This window comes from Elephantulus edwardii, unplaced genomic scaffold (assembly GCF_000299155.1).
Source record: "Elephantulus edwardii isolate Elephantulus edwardi_28Jun2011 unplaced genomic scaffold, EleEdw1.0 scaffold00160, whole genome shotgun sequence".
Lineage (NCBI taxonomy): Eukaryota > Metazoa > Chordata > Mammalia > Macroscelidea > Macroscelididae > Elephantulus > Elephantulus edwardii.
This window is the reverse complement of record NW_006399910.1, coordinates 2,611,778-2,625,827: the sequence shown is the minus strand read 5'-3', so window position 1 is coordinate 2,625,827 and position 14,050 is coordinate 2,611,778.

Below are 14,050 nucleotides of genomic sequence, written 5' to 3'. Positions count from 1 at the left end.
GTTATCTCATCCTTTTAATCTTTCCTTTGCGTCATGATTAAAAAGTGATTCAAAACCAAGACAACTCTTCAAGCTGAATGTATTTCACAGGTGTAGTATATATCTCTTGGTAGTACATAAGGTTTGTACTTGACAGCTTCTTAAATGTTGGTAGTTCAAACACATCTAGTAAATGCTGTTGTTCTTCAATGCTATTGAGTTGCTATTGACTCATAGCTGACCCTTGAATGAGTTTTCAGAAGCTGTAATTACATATCAGGAGATTGCTCATATTTTTCCTATAGAACCATTGGTGGCTCTCGACTGATTGCCTCTGAGTTGGCAGTGAACTATTTACCTACTAGGCCACCAGAGATCCCTCATCTAGCAATGAAGTTCCAAAAGAAAAACTTGAGCATACTTTCATAAAGATTACAACATGAAACTCCCACTAAGCAATTCTTTTACTCTTTTATACATGGTGACATTATGACTTGGATTATGCTAGATGACAACCAGGTAATAGTTTGATATAATGGTAAGGGGAAGAGCTTTAAACAAACTTGAATTTAACCTTGGTCCTACCTCTTGCAAGAATAAGGATCTATTATTCTAGTCTGATTTTCTAGAAAGTGATTGCCAGGCCTTTCTTCCTAGTCTCAGTCTGGAAGTTCTGCTGAGACCTGTTCAACTTCAAAGCATTATACTAATCTCCTTTAACATAAGGATGGTGACTGCACATGAGGAGCTTTGGCTGGTAATAAAACACAAGTCTTCTGCATGAAGAGACAAGTTGAACCAGGACAAGTGGCTTGTTCAAACTCGAAATTCATTGCCATCAAGTCAGTTCCAACTCTATTCCAACTCTTTATTGGGTTTTTGAGGCTATAAATTTTAACAGTATAAGACTCTCCGTCTTTCTCATCAGGATCACTATTGGTTCTGAACCACTGAAGATGTACAACCTATGAGTTAGAAGCACAACTTACTATTGAGTTAATAAGTCAATAAACATAAAGTTGTTATAATCATGTCTGGCACATACTAAACTGTGAGTGTGTGATTTTTTTTCCCTTGGCATTCAGCCCTAACTTAATCCTTTAAAAGCGCTATTGAAGTAGGTATCTTGGTACATACTTTAGAGATAAATAAATAGGAACTCAACCTGTCACTCTCCCAGATGACACAGTCAGTAAATAGCAGAGCTAAGCTTCAAAATCATTCTGTCTAACTACAAATCTGGGCTTTATCCACAACACTAAGTTATATCCTTTTAAATCCTCCTGTACTTGATGGCTGAAGTATTTCATGTTTCTAACTCCAAGGTTGTGATCTTAACAGCAGATCTACAAGTTAATAGACAATGATACACCAGACAAGGAGATTTCATTTATTAAGCGAAGTCTGCTTCTATAAGGACTATAGCTTAAGAAGTATGATATGGTGGTTCTGCTCTGTCCTAGCATTCTGCTTTCCAAACCAGTCATGGGAAAGAAATGTTCTTAGAGAATTAAGCTTCACTTAGGCATTTGTCTTGGGAGTTCTAGTGGTCTAGTAGAGGTAACTGAAATCCCAGAGGCACTATGTTCAAATTATTTACCAGTTGCTTTGCAAGAGAAGGATAGACAATCTCCTCCTATTCTTGCCTCTGAAAACCCACTGGAGGATAAGCTGTGAGTAGGTTCTAACTCTGGCACACTACAACAACAGACTGTGTGGATCATAACAAATTGGCTTTGAGATGTATGGGAATCCCAGAACACTTAATTGTGCTAATGCAAAGTTTATGCCAAAGTCAAGAAGCTGGTTTTTAAAAACATAATGATAGATGGAGAAAGGATCGAAATTGTCAATTATTTTATCATGCTTTGATCAATAATCAACACTGTTGGTACCAGCAGTTGGGATCAGGAGATGTATTTGGGCAAGTCTACTATCAGAGACCTCTCCAAAATACTGAAAAATTACCATATCAGTTTAAAGACTAACATGACCCTGGTTCATGCCACAATATTTTCAATCACTTGCTACACATCTGAGAGCTAGAAAATGAATAAGGATGAAAAAAGAATTGATGTCTTTGAATTGTGATGTTGGAGAAGAGTATTGAATATGCCAAAAGAATAAACAGATATGTCTTAGAAAAAAGTGCAGCCAGAGTGCTCTTTGGAGGCAAAGATGGTAAAGTTTCATTTCTCATATTTCAAGCATGTTACTAGGATAGGTCATTCCTGTAAAGGGACATCATGTTTGGAAACAAAAGGGAAAACCCTCAGTGAGATGTATTGACACAGTGATTGCAAAATGGGCTCTAATGTGATTATAAGGATAGCACAGGATAGGACATGGTTCAGGTCTATTTACAGGATCACTATGAATTATACTCACTATGGCAGTACCCATCAACAACAATAACAATCTAGAGATATCTTGTATGACTTTGTAAATTATAAACAGGCCTGTTTTCAATGCATTGCCACTAACTACAGTTGCTTCCCACACAGGCTAAAACCTACAGAGCTATTTTGGGTTAGAATCAACTGACAGCACACAACAGCAATGCAATCAGGAGTCATTGGTTCTTGGTGACATTGTATGAGTGACTAAAAGAATTATTACACAGGAAATACACAGCAAGACTACGTATGTCAAAGCTGTTGTCAAAATCAGCCAGCTTCCTTGCTTTCCCTCAGCTTTTAAACCACAGAAAAACACCCTTCTTTGATCTTCTATTACATCAGTGTTTTTCAGTTTACTGCTACAATTGTATCAAGGTCACGCTTCCCATTCCTGGGGACATAGATGTACTCTCATGGGTAATTTAGGCTAAGGACAGCCTAATAATTGTGCTTAACTTCCATTAAAACTATATGATAGTCTAAATTATTTTAACTAAAAATTCTCTCCTCAAAGATTTGCTCTTATTTCTACCTACATCTTTTTCTCCCTCTTTGTTTCTTTCCTTCTCTCTTAGAAATCAATAGATATTCTCCCCAGGCTGACTAGAGGTGTGGGAAGGGAGCTCCCAAAGCCTCCCTAAAGAGAAATTGCATCAGTTGGAGAAGCTAGTATCAGGGTACTCCACTAACCATTAAGGATAATAATAGACTTTAGGAGCTGGAGGTCACACTTGGGCAAGATTTACAAATGGCTGTGCTACAAACGAGAGATGAATTGAAGCACTTCAGGAGAGGCAAACTCTTCTACTGCATAGGGCAAGAAAGGACTTCAGGCAGAGTGAGTTATCCTCCTCAGTAAAGGGAACATATTAAGCCTGCATCTAATCAATAACATCATAAAGAAAAACTTCACACAAAGTCAAGAAAGAATTGTTGTTGTTGTTATGTGCCATCGAGTCACTTGCGACTCATAGCGGCCCTATGTACAACAGTTCTAAACTCTACTCTGTCCTGTGCCAATCTCATTGCCTCTGACGCACTCATCCCGATTGCCCCTGTCACCAACTCAATCCATCTCCCAGAGGGCCTTCCCCTCCTGCACCTGCCCTCCACCCTCCCAAGCATGATGTCCCTCTCCAAGGACCTGTCTCCTTACAACATGACCAAAGTATGTCAGACGAAGCCTCAGAATCCTTGCCTCCAAAAGCAGCCTGGTTTAACCCTCTGCAGGATGAATATGTTTGTTCTCTTAGCAGTCCATGGCACCTTTAGTACTCTTCTCCAACACCAAAGCTCAAAAGCATCAATAAACCTTCTATCCTTTTTGGTCATTGTCCAGCTCTCTGATGCATAACAAGTGATTGCAAAGTCCATGGCCTGTACCAGACGCACCTTTGTCTCCAGAGACACATCGGTGCTCTTGAGTACTTTAGAGAGGTCCCTAACAGCAGACTTTCCTATGGCAATACATCTTTTAATTTCCTGGCTGCTAGTACCAAGAGTGTTGATTGCGGAGCCAAGCAAACTAAAGCTGTGAACAATCTCAATCTCTTCACCATCCATCCTGATGCTGCCAATTGGTCCAGCAGTCAGAATCTTTGTCTTTTCCACATTGAGCCTCAATCGATATTGAAGGCTGCAGTCCCTGACCCTCAGCAGCAAGCGCATCAGGTTCTCCTCAGTTTCAGCAAGCAAGGTTGTGTCATTTGCATAATGCGGATTGTTTGCGGATCTTCCACCAATCTTGATGTCACATTTTCCTTCATAGAGTCCAGCCTCCCGGATGATCTGTTCTGCATGCAGGTTGAAAAGGTATGGAGACAGGACACATCCCTGGCGTACGCCCTTCCCAATTTTGAATCATGCAGTGTTTCCTTGCTCTGTCCTGACAACTGCCTCTTGGTTCAAGTATAAGTTTCGCATGATCAAGTGTTCTGGGATTTCCATTCTTCTCAGAGTCAGCCACAGTTTGTTAAGATCCACACAGTCAAACACCTTTGAATAATCAATTAAGCACAAATATACATTCCTCTGGTATTCCCTGCTTTCTGCCAAAATCCATCTAACATTAGGTACAATATCCCTAGTACCACGACCCCTTTTAACCCAGCCTGGACTTCTGGCAGTTCTCTGCTGATGTGCTGTTCCAGTCGTTTTTGGATAATCTTCCGTAGAATCTTGCTTGCATGTGAAATAAATGATATTGTTCTATAGTTTCCACACTCTGTTGGGTCACCTTTCTTTGGAATGGGAACAAATATAGATCTCTTGCAGTCAGTTGGCCAAGTGGTTGTTCTCCAGATTTCTTGACACAATTTGGTGAGCACGTCCAGGGCAGCCTCTGTTAGCTGAAATATGTCAATTGATATACCATCTATTCCTGGGGAATTATTTTTTGCTATTTCTTTCAAAGCAGCTTGAACTCATTCCTTCATCACCATAGGCTCTTGCTTATATGTTGTTTCATTAAATTCTTCTGTATCTGCCAATTCCTTTTGATACAATGACTCAGTATATTCTTTCCATCTTCTTTTGATACCTCCTGGATCATTTAATATTCTGCCTAAAGCATCCTTGATTGTAGCAACTCGAGGATTAAATTTGTTCTTCAGTTCCTTGAGCTTAAGAAATGCTGAGCAAGGGGCAGTCAAAAATATTGTGGAAAAACAAAACAAGCTTCCTTTTAAAAAACAGACTATATTACAAACCCAGCGAATATCTCAGAGGCAGGGCGGCAGGATAAATATATTGAAGGAGAGTTATGTTAACAACTACTGAAGAAGATACAAAGGATGGGAGAAAGAATTGAAAGCCATAAAAAAAATTAATACCCCAGAAACAAGGAGCCAGAAGAATAATATAAACATGGAGGAACATAAGCAATTACTGAAGAAATTGCAAAGGATAGAAGAAAGAATTAAAATAATTAATAAACAAGTTATTAAAAACTTAAAAAGGTTTTTGAAGATATTTTAAAAAAATATCACGAGAGAGATGGTATAGCCAACACAGTACTATAAATTACAAAAATGCATTAAAATGCAATACAGAATATTAAGTCCAAAATGGGAGAGGTTTCCAACATGCTGGAGAAACAAAAAAGCAAAATAAAAGAAATTGAACAGAAAATCAGTGAGCTGGATGGGAACATACTTGAAAAAAAACCCACAAAAAACAGAGAAGAGGTGCAAGGAAGATGAAGAAAGCATTATAATTATGTAGGATAACAAGTAAAGGAACAAAATATGTATGATTTGAATTCCTGAATAGGAAGCGAGCATGGAAAGCACTGAGAAAATTGTGGAAGAAGTACTGTTAGGTCCAGACAGAGGGCCAAGGAGGAGAACGAAGAATTCACATTGACAAGGAAAGTGAATGGCCTCATCCACATGTCAGAACTAATGGATGAACCATAAATCACAATGGGATGTCTCTCCCTTCTCTCCCTAAAGACCCTATTATATACGTTCAAAGTACGACTTCCTCCTTCTTCATCTTCAGAATGAGGAACCTTGCCCGAGAGCCCTCCTAATAAAGCTGATTTTAAGCTTTCTCTCTTGTTTTCTGATCTTTCTTAAGTCCACAGCCTAACATGAAAACTTCCCAGGTATTGTGAAAAATGAGAAAATCCACACTCCAGAAGCTCAGGAAACCCCAAACAGACTAGCTCTCAAAAGAAAAACATCAAGACATATCACAGTCAAATTCTCCAAAATCAAAGATGAGCATAGAACACTAAAAGCAGCATGATAAAAACTAGACAAACCACCGTCAAACTTAATAAAAGACAGAATAGAAACAAATAACTTGAAAATAAAATGAAAGGGGTCACATCGGAACCAGATAAAATTAAATTGGTAATAATGGATTAAAATGTATACATTTAAATACCTAAAGAGAACAGATGAATTCTCTAAAACTCACACCCTCCAGAGATTGACACAGACAGATACAGAACATTCAAACAGACCCATCACAAAAGAAGAAATTGAGCCGGTAATGAAAAGCCTGCCTCTCCCTCCCTAAAAAAAGTCCTGGCCAGGATGACTTTATTGCTAAATTCTATCAAACATTCAGAAATGAACTATCACCAATTCTACTTTTTCAAAAAAAAGAGGAAGAATAAATAATCCCAGAGTAATTCTATATTCTATGAAGCAAATCTAACCGTAGTAACAAAACTAGGCAAAGACATTATAAAAGAAAGCTGGAGACAAATATTCTCATGAATATACAAAAATATGTAACAAAATCCTAGCCAATAGAATCCCATAGTATGTGTGTAGGTTGTTATTGTTGATTACATTCAAGTTGAGCATGATTCATAGCGACCCTATCAACAAAAGGCCTGGAGCCCCTCTACAACTCTCAACATCTATCAAAATTCATAATTTCCGGAGGCATGTTATTTATGAAGTGGATGCCACTCCTGCATGTATACATATATGTAATGTGTGTGTGTGTGTGTGTGTGTGTGTGTGTGTGTATGCTCTATGAGGAGAAATGTGGCATCAGGATTGGAGGGAGGCTCATCAACAATCTTCATTATGCAGATGACACAACACTGCTTGCTGAAACTGACTAGGACAAGAAAGTGCTTGCTGTAGGTCAAGGTTTGTAGCCTTAAATATGGATTGAAGATCAACATTGAGAAAACAAAGATTCTCACCACTGGGCCAACTGGCAGCATCATGATAGATGGTGGAAAGATCGAGATTGTTAACAGCTTTAGTTTGCTTGGCTCCACAATCAACATTCTTGGTACCAGTAGCCAGGAAATCTAAAGATTAATTGCATTGGGAAAGTCTGCTGCCAGAAACCTCTCCAAAATACTGAAGAGCAACAATGTCAGTCTAGAGACTAAGGTGTGCCTGATACAAGCCATGGTCTTTGCAATTACTTGCTATGCATCAGAAAGCAAGACAATGACTTGGGATGATAGAATGGGAATTGATGTCTTTGAGCTATGGTGCTGGAGAAGAGTATAGAATATATCATGGACTAGTAGGAAAACAAACAAGTTCGTCCTTGAGAGGGTGAAACCAGGCTGCTTCTTGGAGGCAAGGATTCGAAGCTTCATCAGACATACTTTGGACATGTTTCAAGGTAGGACTAGTCCTCGGAGAGGGACATCATGATTTTGAGGGTAGAGGGACAGTACAATATAGGACTATCCTCAATAAGATGGATTTATTTAGTGACTGGAGTAATGGGGGCAGGTGTGTTGGAGACAGTAAGATTGGCACAAGATAAAGAAGGTTTTAGGTTTGTTGTATATCAGGTTATTATGAATCACAAGTGACTCGACATCACATAACAACAATTATATAATACGTATAGACACTATTCATTATAACCGACTGGGATTCTTAACAAGTATAGTTCAACATAAGAGAAACAACAAATATAATTCAGCACATTGGCAAAGCAAAGAATAAACACACATGATCCTATCAATTGAACATGAAAATGAGTAGAAAATCAGTAGAAAATGCCTTTGACAAACTCCAACATCACTGTCTAATTAAAATGCCCTGTAAAATAGGAATAGAAAGGTATTTCCTCAGCATAGTGAAAGCATATATGCAAAACCAAGAGTCATCATTCCCCATGGGAAAAAACTAAAGGTATACATACTCATTTTGAACAGGGAACAAAGAAGCCCATTTCCACCACTTTATTCAACATTGTATTGGAAGTTCTTGTTAGGACAATATGACAAGAGAAGGAAATGAAAGACATTCAGATAGACAAAGAGGTGGTAAATTTTTTGCTGTGCACAAACATTATAATAGTGTACACTGAAAACCTCAAAGGCTCAACCAAAAATCAATTAGACTTAATAGATCAATTTAATAGTGTGGCAAGATATAAAAGCAATACACAAAATTCAGTGGTATTATTCTACAGAAATAAAGAAAACATGGATAAGGAAACAAAAAAAGCAATTCCATTTGGAATAGTCACATACAAATTGAGATACTTGGGAATAAACTTAATGGTTAGAAATTGTACTTCACGCTCAAAGACACATGGTTCAAATCCATCAGCTGCTCTGCAAGAGGAGAATGGGCAATCCCCTCCTTTGCAATTTAATGCCTCTGAAAATCCACTGGATGAGAATCAATTTCCACTTGAAGGCACAGAAAGCCAACAGATACAAAAAAGTTCTTTGTAATAGAAACAACAAAACACTACTTTAAGAAACAATAAGAACCCTAATTAAAGGAAAAATGCTGTACATGGATAAAACAGTGAAAAATGACAATCTCACCAAATACAATTTACATGTTTAATGCAATATCAACACACGAGACTAAACTCATTTTTGCAAGAGATAGAAAAGGCTTTTGGCAAGTTTATTTGTAAAGGAAAGAGATCCCAAATAAGCAAAGAACTTTTTAAAAACAAAAATGAAGTGGAAGGAACAACCTCCCTAACCTCAAAACCTACTACACAGTAGTAGTAACCAAAATAGCATGGTACTGGTACACTGATGGGCACATAGACTAATTGAACAGAACTGAAAATTCAGAAATTAACCCAGCTATCTATAGTCAACTTATATTAGACAAGGAAATAAAACTTATCAAATGGGGAATTGATAACCTCTTCAACGAATGGTGCTGACAAATCTGGACATCTCCCTGCAGAAAGCTGAAAGATGATCCACCTCTCACACCGTACACAAAAATCAATTCAAGGTGGATCAGAGACCTAAGAGTAAATCCCAAAACCATAAAGATCATAAGAAACAAAATGGTACCTAACTTAGGATTTTGGTTGTTGCTATGTACCACAGAGTCAGAACTGAACCATAGCTGACCCTCAGGTGGGCTTTCAGAGGCAGTCAATCACACAGAAGATTGTCCATCCTTCTTTTGCAGAGCAGCTGGTGGCCTCAAACGAGGTGCCTTTGGGATTACAGCACAGCTTTTGTTGCCTCTAGGCAACCAGAGGGCTGGTTTAAATAGGCTGACAAATCCAGTCAGAAATGCATAAACAGAAGATGATAAAATCAACAAATGAGACTTTCTAACGATTAAGTCCCTGTGTGCATTGAAAACTTTTTCTTGGCTAGCGTATCTGTTTGGCAATAAACAACTCAAGGAAGTATGATGTTAATAAATAAGAATGACCTAATGTCTTAAACCTTAAAGAATGTAGAGTCTTTATCAACTGAAACCATTTGTTTCTTAGAGCACACAATAAGGTATTCTGGAAAACATCTTTGTATTGTGCTGAGGTCTGTGAGAGTTAATGTTTGACCAGACAGTCAACATCTTGGGATGGAAAGAGATAATGCGATTATTATAGCAGATGTGCTACTAAAACCTATACAGGCTTTCTCTGAAAAATAAAAAAATGCTATTCGCCATCAGCGGTAGCCTCTCTGCATCTTCATTTAATCCTCATCCCTTCTTTTGGCTGACCTGTTTGATCTAACAGGGCAGGACCCCGTTACTTTTGAATCATGGTGTTGGAAACAAATATTTAATATTCCATAGATTGTCAAAATTGTGTGAAAGCTGATTGGTAGCCTGGATTTGGTCAACAATCAGCTGTAGGCTGGAAGCCTCTTGTTTAATTCAATCAGCATCTGGTAGACAGGTCTTTGTATCTAACAGTTGCTTGAGTCCTCAGGCCTGCTGTTAATTGTGTTTGGGAAGAACATTGTTCTAAGTGGTACAGCATTTCTCTATCACTTTACTGTACTAAGTTGGAGTTGCTGTGATACTGAACACTGTACCGTTGATGTGTCACATTCCATAATGCTTACCCATGGCAGACAGGGTTTGATAGAAATCTCACATTAAGAAAGGCTTGGAAGCAGGATTGGCATCTACTTCTTAAACAACCGACCTTTGGAAACTCTATGAACATCAGAGAAATTGCAAGTTATATAACAGGGTTCAGATTGATTGTTCATAGGGTCACTATGAGTTGTACTGAACTCAATGACACTTAACAACAACAGATTGCCAAAATAATAAACAAATCCATCTTGTGGAAAGTCCAACTAGAGTGTTTTTTAGAAGTAAGAAAGGTGAAATTTCATTTTACGTATATTAGGAAAGTTGTCAGGAGAGGCCATCCTTGGAAAATGAAATAATGCTGGCAAAGGCATAGGGTCGGTGCAACAGAGGAATACTCTCAATGGGATGAACTGATGTACCGATTATAACAATAGGCTTGGGCATGATAACGGTCTAGGAAAAGGAAGATTCAGATTTGCTGTCCAGATTTGGGTCATAGTTAACACTTAATAATAACAACATGTGTCAGATGTATGCTTGATAGATTCATTCTGTCAATTTTGTTTATGTCATTCTATGATTACATTAACAAAGAAAGTACAAATGGATGCTTTTAACAAACAAAAATATATCGCTTTACAGTTTGGAAGGCTAAAATTTCAAGTACAGGATGACAACCTTAGGAAAAACACACTTTCCCTATATGTTTGTGAAGGAAAGCTCTTTTCTCCTACAGCATCTCTAGGTGTGGCATTACTTGGAGAATTCTGTGTGTCCTGGCCTGTGGTTCCTACATTTGATAGAACTGTGTTGCATTCCACCCTTTATCTTGCAACTATTTCGTTTCTCAGATGATGAGAATCAGTACAAACTTCCACTTTTTATCGGTACATTTATTTTTTTTATTTTGTTTTTTTTTTTAATTTAGGTTGTTTATTTTTCATTTCAATGAACATCTACAGAGATTTTGGGATTCCATTCATTCATTGTTGCACCCTTCTCCCCGCACAAACCCCTCCCCCCTCCCCCCCCATTTGCTCCTCTCCTTGAAAAGCAAAAGAAAAACTCCCTCATTGGTACACAATCCCCCCCACACACCTCCTCAAACCCCACCCCTAGCCCCAAATATAATCCACTCTACAACCCTCATTGCATACTCCTACGATAAAAATAATGCCCTAAAATATAATACTTTTAGACTATTCTCTCCCCCATAGACTTCAATGCCGTAAACATATTTCATCATTTATGTTTTTATTGTTGATATGTACCATCAAGTCACCTGCAACTCATAGCAACCCAATTACAATAGCTCTGAATTCTGCCCTATCCTAAGCCAGCCTCACTGTCTCAGCCACACCTGCCCCCATCACCCCAATTATTGTGTCAAGTTATCTTATCTGGGGTCTTCCTCTCCTGTGCTGTCTCTCCATCCTTCCAAGCATGATGTCCTTTACCAGGGACTGGTCCCTCCTGGCAACATGCCACAAGTATGTAAAATGGAGCTTCCAAATTCTTGCTTCCAAGGAGCAGCCTGATTTTACCCTGTCCAGGATAAACCTGTTTGTTCTTTTGTCAGTCCCTCATGTTAAAACACTTTTCTCCAGAACAATTCAAAGGGACCAATTCTTCTGCTCTCATCTTCAGTCATTCTCCAGCTCTCTGATGCATAGCAAGTAATTGTGAAGACAATGACCTGAATCAGGCATACATTAGTCTTCAGACTGACATCGTTGCTCTTCAGCAATTTTGAGAGGTCTCTGACAGCAGACTTCTCCATAACAATTTGTTTTTTATTTCCAGACTGCTGATGCCAAGAATGTTGATTGTGGAGCTGAACAAGCTGAAACTGTTAACGATCTCAATCTCTTCTCCATCTGTTGTGGCCCAAGGTTGAAAATCTTTGTCTTCTTTTTAAAAATATTCTGACATTTTTGATCACTTGTCAGTATTTACTTTTTTTTAAGTTTTTCATTTTTTAAAGTTAAAGTAAAATTTTTATTTTATACTGGTTTATTTACAAAGTATGTGTACATTTTTATTCACACCAGATTTTTCCCCTTTCCTTTACCCACCCCCTTCCACCCATCAAATTGTGCTACACTATGATTAACCCCTTCCTTGCCCATCTTCACCCCTATGCTTCCCCCCTTGGATCTTCGTATATGTTATACAATTATGATCTTATAAAATATTTGGTCTTATGGTACTGAGTTAGTTCACTTAGCATAATGCTTTCCAGTCTTTCCTAAGTTAGATAGCAATTTACAAAATCATTGTTCTTGTGTACTGCATAATATTCCATTTTGTGAATGTAGTTATGTATAACTTCTCAATTCTTTTGACTGTGGTTGGATATTTGGGCTGTTTCCATGTTCTTGCTCTGGTGAATACACTGATATGAAAGATTGGTGTACAAATCTCTGTTTGTGCTTCAGTTCTCATTTCCTTAGGATGTATTTCAAGCAATGGAATTGCTAAGTCATGAGGAATTTCTATGTTCAGCTTTATAAGGAAACACCAAACGGCCTTCCAGAGTGGTTGTACCATTTTACAATCCCTCCAACAACGTATAAGAGTTCCTATCTCACCACATCCTCTCCAGTATGTATTACTTGATGTTTTGTTGGACTTTGCCACTGCTACTGGAGTGCAATGGTATTCACTGTGGTTTTGATTTGCATCTCACTTACTGCCAGTGATTTTGAACATTTCTTGATGTTGAGCTTCAATCCATATGGAAAACTTCATTCCTTGACCTTCTGCAGCAAATGTTTCAGTTCTTCAGTTTCAGCAAACAAGGTTGTATCATCTGTATAATGCAGGTTGTTGATTAAGCTTCCTCCAATTCTGATGTCAGATTCTTCCTTATAAAATCCAGCCTCCCAAATAATCTGTTCTGCATATAAATTGAAAAGCTATAGGGATAAGATATATCCCTAATGCACTCTTCTGATTTTGAACGATGCAGTATTTCCTTGCTCTGTTCTGATCAGTGCTTCCTAATCCAAGTATAAGTTTTACAATTAGGTGTTCTGGGATTCCCATTCTTCTCAAGGTTAGCCACAGTTTGCTGTGATTCACACAGCTAAATGCCTTTGCATAGTGAATTAAACACAAATAGATAGACATTGCTCTAGTACTCTGCTTTTAGCCAAGATCCAACTGACGTTAACAATAATGTCTCTCTAAATCAATTTTTTTATTTCTGGTAGTTTTCTGTCAATATACTGTTCCATTTGTTTTTGGATAGTCTTCAGAATGATTTTGCTTACATGTGATATCAGTGATATTGTTTGATAATTTCCAAACTGTTGTGTCACCATTTTTTGGAACGGGAACTAATATGGATCTCTTCCAGTCAGTTGAACAGGTAGTTATCCCCCAGATTTTTCTTGGCACAACTTGATGAGCATGTCCAAGGCAGCATATCTCTGTTGAAATATGTCAACTGATATTCCATCAATTCCTGGAGCCTTGTTATTTTCCAACTCCTTCAGAGCAAGGTGAACTTTCTCCTTTATTACCAATGCTCTTCTGTGTCAGCCATTTGTTTCTGGTATAGTGACTCCATGTGCCCCTTCTATCTTCTTTGAATATTCCTAGATCATTCCATATGCTGCCCATACCATTCTTAGGTATTGCAACTCAAGACTTGAATTTGTTCTTCAGTTCTTTCAGCTTAAATAATGCTGAGCAAGTTGGTCCTTTTGGTTTTCTGGCTCTAGCTTTCTGCATATTTCATTGTGATACTTTACTTTGTCTTCTCAATCTGCCACTTGAAATCTTCTGTTTAGCTTCTTAACTTCCTGATTCCTTCCTTTGGCTTTGGCTTCTCGGCACACATACTCCATACAAAATCCAGTAGAAATTTCAAAGAAATCTTGTGATTTAAGCATCCAAAGTTAAAAAGCT